General features: G+C 40.8%; 1 long non-coding RNA gene across 1 annotated transcript in view; it reads right to left on the reverse strand.

Annotated features, from left to right (window-relative positions):
• LOC146855099 (uncharacterized) overlaps positions 1-16043 on the reverse strand; it is a 284283-nt gene that overhangs the window by 67227 nt on the left and 201013 nt on the right. The gene's annotated exons all lie outside the window — the stretch shown is intronic.

Genomic DNA, 16043 nt, shown 5'->3' on the forward strand with positions numbered 1-16043 from the left:
TCTTCCATAGGATAGTAGCCTTCCCTTCTGAAAACACTTGGGAGAAACATTTGCCGGTGTGCCCATGCGATGAAATAGCAGAGCAATCTACAATGCATACTATTTTGTTCTGCAAATACTATATCTCACACCGCAAACTTTGGTTAGTTCCTGTGTTGAGACACTTAGGTTTCAGAAGATGCCGGCCAGCCATGTTACGGTTGCAATTCCTGGACTCTGAATTTGTTTGCAAATGTGTTAGTACTTTTCTCAAATGTATTTTTTATCACAGGAAAAATCTTGAGGACGTATAGTTGGTTATGTGAGGTCAAATGGTAGAACATACTTCCAAATTGTATTAATAACAATTCTTTTCTTGAAATTTTTTAACCAAATCTATTTTATGGATCACTTATATCAATTGTACGTTATTGTTGAAATTCTTCTATGGTTTTCTCGGTTTTCTTTTTTTTTTTTTCGTAAAAACCGTACAAAGAAGATTTATTATTATCATAAGATGCCAAGACGGAGTACTGTAATTATAAGATACCAAACATTGTTTTGGGCATATCCCCCAAAGCATCCTAATAATGCAGTTGGGGGTTATCTTTTTCTTCCGCTTCAAAGAGCGATAAAAACCTTATTATATATGTTTTTTTTTAATGCATAGCGACGCTATCTGATCACTTTTTGCGCTTGTGGCTATGCATGTGCATCCTATTATATTATAATATGCAACCATAAACGATCTTTGATTTTCCCCTCCCCAAAAGATCGTTCGTTATTTTGCATACATTCTAAACATTTTGCCTTTATGAGAGCATTTTAAATCTCGTATTTTTTAATTCATATGACTTTTATTGTATAATTGATGAAATGTAATATTGTACTTGCTTTTATGATTTGAAACCAACTCACCGAAAAAAGCTCATTTATTATTATTATATTGCCCAGAGGCGGCTGCTGTAACTAATATGCCTTCCAGGTAAACTGTGACTACGGCATTTCTACATACTGCTGATTATGACCTGATGTAGAGATATGTGGTGATAAGCCTCTTTTTGCACTGCATTAAGGACCCCTGTGTTGGTTGTGGCATATATGGTTGCAGCCTACGTACAGTGCAGTAAGGGTGGTATTCCTACTTTTGGCATGTTGTTTCTAATGGGTGCACTCTACTAGTACTTCCTATAGTGCACTGCTGATGATGTTGGTTATGCCTAATGTTTTCATGCTACAGGTAATCCTACCAGTAGTTACTGGGTTGTGATGACTGATATGTGTTATAACAGTGGCCCGATAGGCCAAAGTGATTTATGTAAATCCCTGTGAAGTCATGACAAGTGCCCGGTGGCACAGTGATATATATGTGATTGTGTTCTAATGTGTTTTTATGGATAATACAAAGGATATTTTAATATATCCTTGTTTGGAGTTTCTTGTGGTGTACCTAGTGTGTCACTGCTGTGTGAGTCTGCTGCGCAAATGCTTTACACATTGCCTCTGGGATAAGCCTGACTGTTCTGCCAATCTACCAAGGAGGGGAGCAGAGATTATCTTCAGTGTGTAACTCCCTTGCCCTGACTAGAGTGGTGGGTTCTGCCTGGCTAAGGTGCATACCCTAGCCAACCAGAATCCCCATTTCTAACACATGGTCTAGTCTATTTTAGCAAACATTGTACAACGATATCTTAAAAGAGATAAGTGTAGCATTCTTACAATTTTTTTGTAATTTGTTGAAAAGTAATTGCTAACAACAGATCTAAAAATTCTCAAAACTTTGGAATACAATAGCCATTCATCTGAAAGACTGCCCAAAAAGTTATTTTTAAAAATAAAAGGAATTGTGGATTAGACAATTTAGTTAATTTCACTTTAGACCTTATTCCAAAATTCATAAACAAGAGGTTATGTAAATAATATTGAGACCTGCAGGACTACAAGTCCAGCAAATATCATGCTGAAGGGAATTCATTATAAAAAGGGACCTGAGGTGTAAATGATAGTCAGTTGTAAATTAACAAGTAATGTTTGAGTTGTACTAGCATTACAGGATGTTTTATGAATTTGTGGCCACATTTGATCTCATATGTGAGTTGATCAGTGAGTTGATCAGCTAAAGTTTAAATTGTGTTTCTACATCAATTCAGTGTTAGTTTTTATTCTATACGCACAAGGAGATTAAAAAAAATTGCATATATGAGATGCTTACGTTATGAGATAGATTATTATGCTAACTAACAAGTGAACGAGGCAGGTGAAAAGGTGTCTCAAGTTCTAGGAAGGGGAGAAGAACTTGATAGAATTTGATACACCCATTTCATTTCATATATTCTCCACACATTCCAGTGAATCCTTATAAAATTATTCTTAATGAATTTATTATGCCAGATGATCAATTGAAAAAAATCTATTTTATTCCAAAGATCGTGAATGAGTAAAGGCTGTAAAGTTTTACAAATATTTTCAAGAATTGCTGTGGACATGCTATTTGAATGAACAATAAAAATTATTTGCAAGAAAAGGAAAGGGTAAGTTTTTTCTCAGATTGTCATTATTAGCTAACAAGAGAATTGTTTTAAATTAAAGGCTGTATGATATGTCTTAAAGAATGGAAACCTTATGCCACCTTCTGATTTATTACATGTTAGCTTTGCAATTCATATGCTTGAATGTTTTTTATTACCAAGTTGAGTATCAATTCTTTTAAAGTAACTATTTGACCTATGTATAGGTATTACTGATATGGTATATAAAATCAATAGAACTAGCATAATTTTTATAGAGTGTAAGTGACCATACCTTGGCGAATATGTAGGATTTCAACTGGTGATAAGAGTATCACATTTCTTTATTTATTGTTCCATATTAAGTTTAATGGTATCTTTTATTGGCAAATAATTTTACTAGGATTTGGGTACTTCCAGTATTATCTCATCAATGTCTGAAATAAAATGTATTTACTGGGAGAATTGTAGGTATTTCAATATTTAGTCTATATCCTGAAATGCTTGAAAAAGTGTTAGCTTCTTGAATAAAATTAGGTACAGAAATATCTGGATTCGTAATGTAGAGAAGAATGTCACCTGCATAATCAGATTTATTTAAGTGCAAATCCTTGTTTAAAAAAACAGGTATTTCTGAAATCTGGCAAATTTGAGAAAGAAAGGGTTTTAAAGCAAGGATAAATACAAGTGGTGATGAGGGATAACCCCGTCTAACACCTCTTATGGAAATAAAAAGTCTGAGAAGAAGAACATTTACTAAAAAGAGATGATTTAGAAGTAGAATAAAGGGTAGAACTAAGGTGGATAATTTTAGGACTCAATTCAAACCAAGACAAGGATTTAAACATGAAATTTTAATTGATCCTATTGAATGCTTTTTCAGTGTACAGAGTGATAAAAACTCCTAAAGGAAATCACTACCATGGGATTTACTAAGGGTACTAAACAGAGTTCTTTTGTTATCAGAAAGGGAACAGCCTTTTACAAAGCCAGATTGCTCATGTCCTAAGTGCTTCAAAAACTCACGATGAAGAGATAAAAGTTTATCAGTAACCCTATAATCTATATCTACCGAAGAAGTTGGGCTGTAATTTTTACAAAATTGGGGATCTTTGTTCCCTTAGCAAAATACAGATCAAAGTATCTTTGAGTAACTTTGAGAACATTTTATTTCAGAACAATAAATGAATAACTCCTATTACTTGGGATGTAAAAGTTGAAAAAATGGGAAAAAGAATTAAAATGAAAACCCGGCAGGCCTTAATGCTTTATTTTCATTAACAGAACTTTAATCCATTCGACTTTCATCCATAGAAATGCCCACTTCCAAATAAGATAAACCAGTATCAGTGGGAAAATCTTTTAGTATTAATCAATCAAAAAATGTTTTATTAATATCAGATTTTTTTAAATAAAGAGTATTTTGATCATTATAAATGGATTCTATTTTTGTCTTTTCATTTTTGATTTTTAAAAGATTGCTGAATAATCTCTCTATATTGTTTTGCTTCCCCATAATGCTTAGCACTTATTCTTAATAAGAAGAAAGAGGCAAGCTCCAAAGAGCTTTTGTTTAAATGGAATTTTGCTTGAAGCAATTTATCTAAATCCCCTGTGACATTAAATGTCTAATAAGAATGCTCTATAGTTTTTATATTGCTTGTTGTAAATTTTTGTTGTTTTTCAGTTGCTTTCTTTTTTTAGAGACAAAATAATAACATACTCCCTTAATTAAGGTTTAAAAGTGAACCATATCATTGGAATAGAGGAGTTTTCTTTATTGTTTATAACAAAATAATTATTTGCAAAAGATTGAACACAAATGTATGAATTTAGAGCCATTTTGAAGAGCATTATTAAATCATTATCTGGTCCTAGGATGCTTAATTCCATTCCACGGAGGACATGGCTTGGCAGTTCGGGCGGACTGTTCTCATGAGGCACAGGTTCAAGACTGATATGCATCTGGCTGGGTCTGAACTGGGGTAGCATGGTCGAGTGAGCTGGGTTGAAGCTCTCCCTGTTCTGATGCTCTCCCACTGATGTCACTACTGAGAGGCTTGACACTCGGCGGCGAGATGCAGATTTTGTTGATTGCTTGCATCTAGGAGGTGGTTTCATTTGTGGCTCCTTGGCGATGATTTGACTTGCAGCTGCATCCCTGCTGATTTCACACAGAAGCAACTGGCGTCTCGGAGCTGTCGGTGCCTTCCGCCTCTCCGCTCAGCATTTTTGCACCGCTCCTGTCTTTGCAGCTCTCGGTAATTTTCGGGAGACTCGCGGAAAGATGCCGCCTAAACCGATTGGTAAGACTGTGGCCAGGAGTAGTAAGCTCCGTAGTGCGCAGCTTGTGACTGGCGCTGATGTTTCGGGAAATCCCGGGGGACTCCGAAGATCCAGAAGTCTCCCTCTTACAACGGCCTAACCGATATTATGAAGATATCTACTGGTAAGACCGCCACTTCTTCTGCAAACTCTGTTAAGACTACTGCCCCCCTGTTTATAAAACGCTCCCTGAAGAACTCGGTACAAACCACGTCTAATATTGCCAACACTGGGCTTCCCCCGTAGGCCCCCCCTAACCTTAACCCTCCCCTGACTGGTATTCAATCAAGTCACCCTCGTGGTCAAGAGTGTGAGGGAGTACAAACCCTCATTGCAGTCTCTGAGATAACGACGGATACTCAACCGGTAGGATGCATTATGGAACCTGAAGTCCCCACTATTCCTGTTATTTCTGCTTCCCTTGCCGGTAGGGCCATTGAGGCGCCAGATGTTATCCTCGAGGCTGAGCCCCCGAGGGGGGCTAGTGGTGGAGAGGGAGGTTCAGTGGTCAAGGCCATAGGAAGGATTGAGCCTAATCATGATAATGACGCGCTGGATAACTTTTTTTCTCTCTCAGATGTGTCATCAACCTCCGATGACGAGGATATTACTAACAGAGACTGGGCTGAGTATGAGGCTGGGTCTGCTAGCCAGGGTGAGATCGATGACTGTTTAATGGGCGGTTATACGAACTCGGCCTCACTTGATGGCACTGTTCGCAAAACTAAATCTTTAAACAGGCAGGCAATGTCTGTAAACGCCGCATCAGTCAATACCACCCCTGACCCTCTGGTGGAGAATCTGGCCTGGGACTACTCATTTTCAACCACACAACCACCGGCAACTGGCAATGAAGGGAGGGAGGGGATTTCAGCCGCTGCCAACCCCTCAGATCCTATTAAACCGATTACCTTGGAAATGATATATGATACAATGCTTTCACATAGGGCTGAGTCAAGACTTGAGAATGCCAGAACGCAGGGGGCTTGCCGCAAGCTGCAAAACGCAATTAGACGCATAAATAAGACATGTTCTGAGATAGGCACCAGAGTAGGGGAGACAGAATTTCGCATATCTATCTTGGAGGACGAAGCAGCAACACAGCGAGGAGTAGTCAGTGAGTTAAGGACCCAGAAAGAAGACGTCTCATGGAAATTATCCGGATTGGAAAACCGGATGAGACTTTATAACCTGCGGGTTCTGGGTATTCCATAGGGGGCAGAAGGGGGCGATACGAGACAATTTGTCATCCAGTTGTTTGTAGAGGCTTTCCCCGAACTCTCCCATTGGGACTGGGAGATTGAGATCCAGAGAGCCCACCGCTTTCCCTTCCATAGTAAACCGCAAGCTGCTCTTCCTGGACTAGAGACTTCCTTCTCCCGTGCCATTCTGATTTCTATAAATAATTTTCTTGCACGAGAAGCTGTCTATGATCTAGCTAGACCTAACCGGAAGAGATCCGCCAAAGGGGTCAACTTCTTTGTTAGACCTGACTTTTGCCATGAGACAGGTGTTCGGAGGTGGCAGCTCCGCCAACTAATACCTCTCTTCCAAGCCAAGGGGGGTCAAGCATTCCTTCTTAACCCTGCAAAGTTAAAAATTGTCTATCAGGGCCAGAATAAGTTTAGGCCAAAGACTATTTACATTCACTTAAGGCTGGCTCTTGAACTAGGAATGGCACAAGCTGGGCACATAAATAGGTTCTCTCAGTAAGCTGTCTTTTTTTTTAGTGTTATGCTGTTGAATTTGGGGGGGCATCACAGGGAGCGCCACCAGCTTCCCATCACTGGGACCTAGGTCCCATTGCCTTAGGGAAGGGCGGGTGTCGGGGGGTGGGTGTCCGAAGGGAGGTTGGGTGGGGTGGCTGTGGGAGGGCTCATGGTGGGTATATAATTAAAAAATTTGTTCCACAGTACATTTTCAGATTTTTTTTTTTTTTTTTTTTGTCTCTGTCTTTGCTTATTAGTTTTTTGTATGAAAAGGTTTAAACTTATTGGTAACTTAATATATGTTAGAAATGGCTAATATGAGGATAAGAATAGGCTCTTACAATGTCTGTGGCCTTAATAATTTTGACAAGCGTGAGAAGATCCAGGCTGCATGAAAAATTATCAATCCTGATATTATTTGTATGCAGGAGACGTACATCTCCTGGTCTTATCGGCAGAAACTAACCGATTTGGGGTGTACTATACTTGCTACCTCTAAACAACTTGATACGACGCGAGGGGTGGCTATTTTAGCTCGACCCTCTCTAGTCCTTCCGGGGCGCTCTTTGGTAGACAACCATGGCCGCTGGGCACTCCTCGAATGTCTAGTCGGGAAGATAAGATTCACCCTTTGTACCATATACGGCTCCAATTCAGATGAACCGTATATATTTAAATATCTAAATGGGGAACTTGCTCTCTGGCCTACTCCACTAATAGTCTGTGGAGATTTGAACATTCATTTATCTGACGACTGGGCTCGCTCTTCTTCATATGTATAAGGGGCGTAAACGTAAAGTTTTCCATGCTCTTCATAATTTAATCGACGATCATGGGTTGGCAGATGTCTGGAATATGATTTATCCGCAAGATGCTGGGTATACTTTTTTCTCTCCTCCTCACAATAAATTATTTCGTTTAGACTATTTTTTTGTACCTGTGGCTTGGGCTTCTAGTACTCAAATTCAAATTTTTCCGAGGCTAATGTCTGACCATGCCCCCTTAGTCGTTTCTCTTCATAATGTGGTTATTCCCAGAGGTGTTAAGGCTTTCTCCTTTGACAGGAAATTGCTATATGATCCTCTTTTTGTTGATCATATGAAAAAATGGATTCAGAATTTTTTTTTGTCTAGTCGTGGCTCTGCCTCCCCTGTGGGTATATGGGACGCTTTTAAGGCTTGTTTTCGGGATGAGGTCCTTAGTTATGGATTGTTTGTTCAAAAGTCAATTAAACAAAAAATATTAGAGCTTCTTTCTCATCTTCGGAACGCTGAATTGGACCTCGCCACCCAGCTACGGGCTGCAGTGGATCCTAAGGAAATCCTAGCGAAGCTTGCTCAGTGCAAGGCTAATATAAACCTTGTATGGGCTCAGGAGATCGCACTTAAACACCATCTTTACCGGAGACAGCTTTATGAATTCGGTGAAGCTTCGGGGAAATTCTTAGCCCAAAGAATACGGGCTAAAAGCCAGGCTTCAAAGATTAATTCTATTTACGATGCTCAAGGCTCACTAGTTCACAATCCTCAGTCTATTATGAAGGTGTTTCACCTTTTTTACTCTGAGTTATATAGTCAACCGAACATCTGGGACCTTCCTTTGGATCTGGGGCTTCCTGCATTGACTTGGGAACAGTTAGATCTGGCAGATGTAGAGAAAATGGATTTGCCGTTTACATTTGAGGAAATAGATCAAGCATTATTTAAAATGCCTTCGGGGAAGGCTGCTGGGCCAGATACCCTCCCTATGGAGGTTTACAGGGTATTTTTTCATGAACTACGAGAGGATATGCTGAATACGTTTGAGGCGGCTAGGCAGGGATCCCCTCCTCGATCTTGGGACGATGCGCATATTGTCATATTCCCTAAGAAGGGGAAGCCTCCAGACCAGCTGGAATCCTACCGTCCCATCTCTCTGGTTAATTGTGATGGCAAACTGTACGCCAAACTCCTTGCTAATCGAATGGCCCCGTTTGTTGCTGGATTGGTTTCATTACAGCAGCACGGGTTTGTTCCTGGCCGGGGTACGGTTGATCATGTTAGCCGTGTTGTTGCTCTTCTCGATGTCGCGCAGGTGGAGTCCAGGCCTCTGGGTCTCGTCCCGCTCGACGCCGAGAAGGCTTTTGACCGGGTTGCGTGGAGTTTTCTCTGGGAGATTATGGTGCGTATGGGGTTTGGGGGTGGTTTTATCCGTGCTCTCCAGATTTTTTATGGGCCCCTACCGCGAAGATATGTGCAATGGGAATTAAATCGGAGGTGGTTCAGATCTGTAGAGGGACACGTCAGGGCTGTCCTTGCTCCCCTCTTCTTTTTGCGTTTTATATTAATCCCTTTGTGAAAATGCTGGAATTAAACACCCAGATCCCCCCTTTCGTTGCTCAGAACTTACCTTATAGTGTTCTTGCTTATGCGGACGATATTACCGTGGTTACCTTCAACCTTGATATTGCCTTGCCGGTCATTGAACAGCTTGCTGACTCCTTTGGTAGATATTCTGGCTATAAATTAAATACTGCCAAGACTCAATGTCTCTGTACAAATCCAACTACAGCATCTGATCCTAGGGTAGTGGAGGAAGTGGTGTACCTTGGCATTAAGATCAGATCTAATTTGAATGACTTGATCTCAGCGAACTGGAATGACATTTTGGATAAAACTAATTCCACCCTGGATTCTTGGCAGAGTCTCCATTTAACTCTTGTGGGCAGATCCAACTTGCTAAAAATGGTTATTTTACCAAGATTACTCTACTTCTTTTGCGCTGTCCCCCTACTAGTCAAAAAGCCTCAGATTCGGCAACTTCAGTCAGTATGTGAAAAATACCTCTGGGCCCCCGGAAAGATTCGTAGAGCCTCCCATTTGATGACGCTACCACTTGCACGTGGTGGATGGGCTATCCCTGATTTTGCACTATATCAAATGTCATGTTTACTTTTGAAGATGCGTATTCTTCTTACAGGGGAAGAAGTTGCTAACCCTGCAGAAGCCCCTTCTATCTATCAGATGGCTCTTGGTTGTTTTGCTAAGAATTGTTTGCAAACTGAAGTCGATGGCAGTTATTATAAACGCACTCGTTTTAAAATTATTGCCTCTGCTTTTTCAGTTTGGAAAAGCCTTAAAAAGATGGTTCATATTCCCAAATACACAGTCTATACTCCTCTGGTTGCACCTCATTTGTTACCTCCAATTTTTTTTTACTCAATAGCGCGCCAATGGCATATCAAAGGGATTATACGGTTAGGGGCTTTTGTTTCTAGAACTTTGACTTAGCCAATAACCAATTTTTTTAATTCCTCCAGATTCGGGACTTCTTGCAGAAACACACTTCTCATCTTGTTTCTATTCTTATTATAGATGCTGTAAGATCCCAACTACGAATAGGCTCTATCTATCATATATTATTGGATTCTAGACTAGATGATCTCGATAAAACAAACGCGAAGTGGAGGACTTGGCTTTCATCTGCTTCTATTCATATTGAAGATTCCATTAGCATTGCTCATAAGATCTTTTATTCTGCTTCGTTAAAAGCTCAACACTTTAAAACTGTATTTAATTTATACCATAACCCTGCGGTTATCATGAAATGGGGCAACTCTTCACAAACTTTAAAATCTGGGGAATGTTTTCGGTGTCAAGCTGGCAATGCTGATATAGTACATATTTTTTTTTCTTGCCCCTCTTTATGTCCCCTTTTTAATCAAATTGAAAGCTTTTTGTTTCATATTTTAGGCATACCATTTTTTGTTTCTCCAAGTATGATTTTATTAGGGATTGATGGGGTTTCATATGTGGGACAATCTCTTTCTAAATTTCGATATTTTTTGTTTATTGTCGCGGCTGTAACGCGACTTTCTATTGCTACAGCTTGGTTACAACCTGAGGCCCCGAGTTTTGATTTTTGCCGGGCTAAATTATTTAATCTATATAATTTAGAAATTAGTATGTACTTGTTGAAAAAAACGCGCAAAAAGAAATTTGGTATGGCTATTTGGCAACCATTAACTGATTATCTTTCTGATTAGTTTTTTTTTCTCTTTCTTTCTTTTTTAATTTGTTGTTGAAAAAGTCAACTGTATTGTATGCTTTCTTTGGTCTTGTTTATATGTACACGTGGAACTTTAAATAAATAAAAAAAAAAACAAAAAAGGAATAGAGGAGTTTTCTTTATTGTTTATAACAAAATAATTCTTTGCAAAAGATTGAACACAAATTTATGAATTTAGAGTCATTTTGAAGAGCATTATTAAATCATTACCCGATCCTAAGATGCTTAATTCCGGTCCACGGAGGACATGGCTTGGCAGTTCGGGCGGACTGTTCTCATGAGGCACAGGGTCAAGACTGATATGCATCTGGCTGGGTCTGAACTGGGGTGGCATGGTGAGCAAAAGAACAATGGATTTAACCCTGTTCTCTCAACTGAGGTAAATATTTTGATTTGTTCTGCATTCTGTCCATTATTTGTGTGTATTTTACTTTCTCACCCTAAGTGGACCGGGTATGCCCAGACGCTGGCCCCGGGCTCACTGTGCCCCTGGATTCAAGCTAGCCTGGCTGATGAGGGGTGAACCCCCGAAAATGGTCCTAGGATGCTTGCATCCAGTCCAGGGAGGACCTGGCTTGGCAGTTTGGGCTGGACTGTTCCCGTGAGGCACAGGGTCAAGACTGATTTGTATATGGCTGGGTCTGAACTGGGGTGGAATGGTGAGCAAAAGAACAATGGATTTAACAGAGATCTCTCGACCTGGGGTGAATGTTTTGAGTTGTTCTGCATTCCGTCCATCATTTGTGAGTCTTTAACTTTCTAAAAGTGACATTTTCAAAATTGTAGATTAAAATCCGACTTCACAATAAATTAGGATTTCTCATTACAATTCCAAAGACACCAAACTGGAACTGGGTACAAGGTACAATTTGGGAATTACAGCTTAATACATGTGATAATGTAATTCCAATGTTAGTCTATGTGAGAGGTAGGCCTTGCAATAGTGAAAAATGAATTCAAGAATTTTTCACCACTACGACATGTAAAACTTAAAAGCACATGTCCTACCTTTAAAATACACTGCACCCTGCCATGTGGTCTGTCCAGGGTCTACCTTAGGGGTGAGTAATATGTAGAAGAAAGGAAGGTTTGGGTGTGGCAAAAGGTTTCTTTTGCCAGATTTATATGGCAGTTAAACTGTACACAGTGCAATGGCAGGTCTGAGACATGTTTAACCCCTTCGCCGCGGCGCGAATTCCGCCGCGGCGCTGGGGTTTTTTTTGGTGAGCGCGGCGCCGCTGTGCTCATGACGGAACCACGCCGTCATGAGTCACGGGTGAGCTGTGCTCATGACGGAGTGGTTCCGTCACGGCGCTGCCCACTTACGTTACACGCCCGCACAGGCGGGGAAAAGGCGCGGCGTGGGCGGAGCGGCCGCCATCGGCCACAGCATGACGGAACCACTCCGTCATGAGCACAGCGCGACTGTGGCTCATGACGGAGTGGTTCCGTCATGAGCAGGGAAGGGGTTAAAGAGCTACCTAAGTGGGTGGCACAATCAGTCCTACAGGCCCACTAGTAGCATTTAATTTACAGACCCTGTGTACATGTAGTGCCACTTTACTAGGAAGTTACAATTAAATTAAGTATGCCAGTTGGGGATAAGCCAATGTTTACCATTTCTTAAGGAGTGAGCATATGCACTTTAGTACTAGTTAGCAGTCGTAAAGTATGCAGAGTCCTAAGGACAGCAAAAACAAGATCAGAAAAAATGAAGGAGAAAGGAAAAGTTTTGGGGGCAAGACCACCCTAAGGGTGACCCCAAAATCAAATATTCTAATTCATCAATTGGCATGCACAGTCAATCCAAAATTAGTATTGTTTTGTGTTGGACCATAAACTTTAAAAATGGCAATGGATATTTTATTAATACATGGATGGATGCACACCCAGCTGCCTTCATCATCATTTTCCTGCAAATTTATGACTATATCCAGTTTCTTACGACATAAAATTACAGTCCCAGTCGATGGAGGTGGTATGTGAATCTCTTTAGATTTACGAAACAATCAGGACATAAACCCCTCAAAGAACGCACAATGCTAAACAGAAGTAAATGCCTGTCTGTGGGCACATAAGGTGCAGTAATATGGGGACACTCAGCTATAAAGACCATTCAGGCATCAGAAAACAAGTTTCTAACCAGGCTTTTAGGACTCCCCTGATCCGTATTGTTAGAAATGGGGTTCTCTAGTTGGCAGTGGTATGCACCCTGTCCAAGTAGGGATTACACACTTAGATGATCTCTGTTCACCCCCTTGGTAGTTTGGCACCAGCAGACAAGCTTATTCCAGAGGCAATGTATAAAGTATTTGTACAAAACACACACAGTAACACAGTGAAAACACTACAAATGGACACCACCTCAGTTTAGAAAAACAAGACCAAAACGACACAAATCCAACATACACAACCCAAAGTATGACCTTTAAAAGGTTTCAAGCAATTCTGTCTATAGAAATCTATGGGTGCAAGATTTTTACACAAAGTACCTCGAAAGCGTCAAAATCCACAAGGCAAAAACAGCTGCAGAGGAGGCAAGCATCAAAAAACACAAAGCTGCGTCAGTTCCTGAGGTCTTGGGGAGGTGATGCAACAGTTCTGCTGCACTCAGGAGAAGGGATGCATCAAATTCGGACTGTAGGGGTAAGTGATGCATCGATTTCCCAGGTTATTCTGATCTCTGGGTGTCGCGTTGGAAAACTTTGCGGAACAGGTGCGATGCGTGAGAAAATCCAGGCGCTATGTGTGCTGCATTGATTTCTATAGCTGCTGACCGGTGATGCATTGATTCTTTTAGCTGCTCAGCGGGGCCTGCGTTCGAGTCGGTGTGCAGCTAAGCTTCGATTTTGTAGATTTCTTCAGTTCTTCCCAGGTTTCTGTAGCAGGAACAACCTCCATGGACCCAGACCTGAAACAGGCACCCCCTGGCAGGCCAGAGCTCTGATCAGTGGAGTTCAAGAAGGCGGTAGGTCAAGTCTTTGAGGTCCTGAAACTTCAGAACAGGAGGCCAGCACACACAAGCCCTTGGAGGTTCTTCTCAAGCAGGTTTCACAACAAAGTCCAGTCTTTGTCCTCTCCTTGGCAGAAGCAGCAATTGCAGGACAACCCAGCAAAGGAAACACACAGCAAAGGGGCAGTACTCCTTCTGACAGCTCTTCTTCCTTGGCAGAGGTTCCTCTTGATTCCAGAAATAATCTAAAGTTTTTCCCTTTGAAGTCTTTGTTCAGAGAGTCTCTCTTGCTTAGTAATACCAGTTCTGTCTTCGCTGGTCCAGCCACACTACAGGGGTGGATACAGTATTGTGCAGGGCAGCCACAGCTTATTCAGGTGCTAGTGACAATTCCTTCCACCACTCTAGCCCAGTATGACTCATCAGCATATGCAGAGCACACCTCAGCTCCCTTTGTGTGAGTGTCTGGCGTGAATGCACAAACAGCCCCTGTCAGTCTAAAACCAGACGGTGAATCCACAAGCAGGCAGAGGCACACACGATGATTATACAAGAAAATGCCCACTTTCTAAAAGTTGCACCCCCCACTGGGAGGTGTCCCTCAATGCGCACAGCACTGGTGATCACATTTATGCAAATATATCCAAGTATTCCAATATGCTCCAAAATTATGATCACTGTTCTTTTTAATTGTATTGTGCATATTTTTCAACTCATTAATTTCATGAGGTCTTCACTTTCACGTAAATCCATACATATTTCTCCAAGAAACATTATTGTTAACCCCAATGCATTTTGGGCAGTGGATACCGCCCTTCTTCAGGGGTACATTCCGAAGGATATCAGTTAGGCGAGATGAGACTAGGAAGTATATCCATGTGATGAATATAAACAAAATGGGTGAGCGAAAAGTGGCTGGTGCCGTTAGTTAAACTCAAAAGAACTGTCAAATGGGTGTTTAGGAACTTAGCGAATGTGCAAACCGTTCGCGCCGTATATTAAAACTGCCAAGTGATCAATTTTTCAAAGCCGTCTGTGCAACATCATGTGCAATGATTAAGCCAGTGAACACCTTGTTGTGTGTATGGTGACTGCAATCAAAAACCGCGATTATGCATCATGCTGTCTGTATTTTCTTGGACATGACAGTTAAAAACTGCACGCGCAGACACTGCAGTGGCAGGTCTGAGACACGTTTGAAAGACTACTGGTGTGGGTGACATAATCAGTGTTGTGTCCCACCAGTAGCATTTGATTTACAGGCCCTGGGCTCACACAGTGCACTTTACTAGAGTCTTACTAGTAAATCAAATATGCCAATCATGGATAACCAATCATAATTACAATTTACATTGGGAGCACCTGCACTTTGGCACTGACCAGCAGTGGTAAAGTGTCCAGAGTACCTGAACCAGCAAAAACAAAATCCAGCACCTAGTCAAAAATACAGGAGGTAGAGGTAAAAAGACAAGGGAAACCACGCCAAGGATGCCAGGTCTAACACAGATCAATTTTTATCACTCACAATGAAATGTATCTAGATTCTCTAGAAGATACGGTGGGCTTGGCACCCATCTTGCTGTGGGTTAAGATTTGTTCCACCACCCCGGAGCTAAGTTTCATTCAGGAATAGTTAAGGATTGCCTGAAACAGACTAACATGCTAGCTATCCCATGGATTAAGTACATAAAAACCACTTTTTAAGACCTAGGATTATCTAGTGTCTTTGAGAATACTAGCGATATTAGCTCCAACATGAAGATGTAATGGACACATATCATGCCCATAGAGATAGGATGAGACTTTAGAAAGTTCTAGACATGGTAATTGTCCATTTAAATCTCCCATTGTCATCCTGCAAAGGCGTGGCACCCTATCTATCATGGATAAAGGCACCAGATCACAGATTTTATTTAACTTGCCTTTGAGAAAACATGATTCACTTCTTGGTGGATTTTTGCCTTACTGGGACGTGGATTGCAGCATTACCCTGCTGCCCATGCGACAGAGTCTTCATACAGTTCACTAACCACTTTATGTTATTTTGTACTTTATATTCTGCTGTTAGAGCCTGGTTTTTATGCCCAATTTTAGCTGGGAAATATTTTAAATTACATCAAGAGGGTTTATTGGTTCTACAATGCTGTGAGTCTTCAACAATTGGCTATGCAGTGTTGAATTTTATTATTCAGGTGAGGAGCTTAAGGAAAACCTATGCCGCAGGATCCAGCTATGATGATATGAAAGGCCAATGATGATGTACATTTTAGTAATTTAGTTTTTGTGATACCGATTTGTGTGATCTGTTTCTACTTGTTTTTAGCATGTGCTTTTGTGGTCTTTTGTTGACCAAATAAAGATTACTTACTTATTTTTAAAACACCATTTTCCTTTTTTACTTCCGGTGAAAAAAACTACATTTCCTACCCAACTCTGCTTACGTTTTACCACTTCCCTTTCAGGCAAATGTGTTTCTTGTGGTAATGCAACATGCTTTTTGAGTTTAGCCAAATATGAGTAAAC

Source organism: Triturus cristatus, chromosome 4_1 (assembly GCF_964204655.1).
Source record: "Triturus cristatus chromosome 4_1, aTriCri1.1, whole genome shotgun sequence".
Taxonomy (NCBI): Eukaryota; Metazoa; Chordata; class Amphibia; order Caudata; family Salamandridae; genus Triturus; species Triturus cristatus.